The following is a 2507-nucleotide window of genomic DNA, read 5'->3' as shown; positions in this document are numbered from 1 at the left end:
TTTTTGGTTTCTGTTTGCAATACACACAGTCACACGATATACACTTTAAAGAGATAGAAACAAGTACAGTTTTACTAGAACAAGTACTGTTTTATTAGAACAACTGATGCTCTTCGAAAAACACTCCTGACCAGATCAGAAACGGAGACTACAAGCTTCTGTCAGATGTGTGAAATGGCTTGAATCTGCCTGAGCAGCAAGCTAAAGGCCTGCCCACACAAAAGCCCCCCACAAGCAGCACTGCCAGCACCTGTGCTTGACCTGCTATAGCACCTATGGGAAAGGGAATGACTGCTGCTCACTGGCATACAGTCACACTGGTAACTTCTTACCAAGAGGAAAGCTTTTCTCATCTAACATCTGCCTTAGCCCTTCCATCCTGGCTCTCAAGAGAAAGCTGTGAAATATTTTAGACTCATGAACCTCCACTGCATGTTGAACATCATGGATTTAGCTGGTAATTTACATCAGCAGGATTCTCTCTTTAATCCTCACTCCAATTCCTGCTATCTTTTCTTCCTGTATGATAACTACATTATCATCTCTTCTTCTGTAACATCCAGTCCTTTGCTCCACAGGAGCCAACCCCATTTTTAAGAAGGTGGACTATTCAGTTGCCATATCTAGAGAAGCAAAGAAGGTTGTTCCTACACTTGTTGCTCCTCTTTCAAATGTGATGTTCAGAATACATCAGGAGATAGGAATGCATTATCTGCCTTGGATGTTTGTTCTACAAGATGTTCACCCTCGCTGCGTAAATTTGTTTCTCTTCCTCCATTCAGTGATTTGTTGTGAGAGAGCACTTGGATATCCCATGAAAACTCTAATTTTGCAATTCTAATTTGTAATTCTACAAAATCATCAAATCTGTCTTTATACAGACTAACTGGTCAGGGTGAGCAGTTCAAAGTTTCTCACTATGAGGCATTATCTCAGTCTCTAAACCCTTTCTTGGACTCTTTTCTGCACCCCATAAAGTGACCTGACCTGGAAAGGGTTTTACAGGAGTGGCATGATCAGTGTTATGTAGAGATTTTCAGCTCTCTTTCCTGTCTTATCACTGTACTTGCTATATTCGTGTAACTTGTTTTTACTGTGTTAGTTTAATGTAAATTCATCCCATTGCTCTACAGCCCTGCTATACTGAGTTGTTTGCAACCACAAACCCCTAAGTCTTTTCCAAAGACATTGATCTCTGGACATCCCTTACTTTGCTTTTGCTGTGTGATTCTGCTTAAAGCTAGAAAACTAAACTTTTGCCATAATAAAATAGATGAACACCTGCATGATTTTGTAATTGAATCCCACATCAGGTTTTCCGTGCTAAGAAATTCAGATTAGCCATTGTCCAAGCCCTCTAAAAATCTTTTAAAAACATAATCCAGTTAATGTTCTTAGGCACTATTGAAATTAAGATGGTATTTCAAGACAAAGCAAATAAGCATCAACAAATGAAAAAAATTCATCTGCCAGCTCTTCAAAATATTTATTTCTAATAGCTGTTTTCCACCACCCTACTTAGTCCTTAATAGAATGCAGTCATTTATCATTCTCATGTGGTAGTAACCCATTATCTTGCTCTTTCCTAAAAGGAAAATGATAGTATTCATTGGATGTTTTGTTCCATACAATTACTATATCCTTTCAAATAATGCTCCTGTACCACTGCTTCATTCTTCCCGATTTAGGGAAAAACTGTTCAGTGTCCTTTGCTTCAGTTGCTCTATTTGTTCCCCTTTGCCACACCACAGATGTTTTCTTTGTCCTTCTTCAGCATTGTCTGCAATTTCCGATCACTGGCATTTCAAGAGTGCTGAGGGGATATTTGTAATTTATTTTACTTACAAGTAGTGCTCTCAGTTCACCACTGGACCAAAATGAGCTTTTACCCAAAGCTGACATCCAAAGCTTTCACACACCCACTCTTAAACCACTTGATATACTCAGGTGTATGGAGGGAGAGCTACAGAACATATCTATTGCACCTCCCTTCTACCCTTTAGGAATAAATTATTTTCCATCTCTGAGGATGCCTTGTTTTTATTTTTTAGCCATATATGTTTTTTTAACAAATTGTTTCCTTTTAGTTGTGATTTTCTTCCCACAGAGATCAGACTCAAAAAGTTTCTTTTCTTGGAAATCCAGTTTTCCATTAATACAACCGAAGATGATGGAAGATGCTCAGTCCACACCACAGGCACAGCATGTTTCACTTAAATGCTCATTAAAGAAAGGAATTATGGACTCGGTCAAATTCTATGTGCAGTCCTACTCAGCAGCTTCTCTGCACTGGAAGGGCTACAGAGAGGAAGGAGATAAATGAGTGTGATATCTTCACAAGCAAAATATAGCAGTGCCTGTAGTAAGTTTGGAGCCACATTTGCTTGTCTGCAGGAAAGGCAAACAATGAACGAATTTGTTTCCATAAGGGATGAACACTGTTACCATGTATTTCAGATTATTCTGCAGAGAAATTCCAACACAATTTCATACAGAGCTATCACAAC

Source organism: Coturnix japonica, chromosome 2, assembly GCF_054131305.1.
Source record: "Coturnix japonica strain WE chromosome 2, WE-NBRP24, whole genome shotgun sequence".
In the NCBI taxonomy this organism is placed as follows: Eukaryota; Metazoa; Chordata; class Aves; order Galliformes; family Phasianidae; genus Coturnix; species Coturnix japonica.
This window is presented reverse-complemented; position numbering follows the sequence as displayed.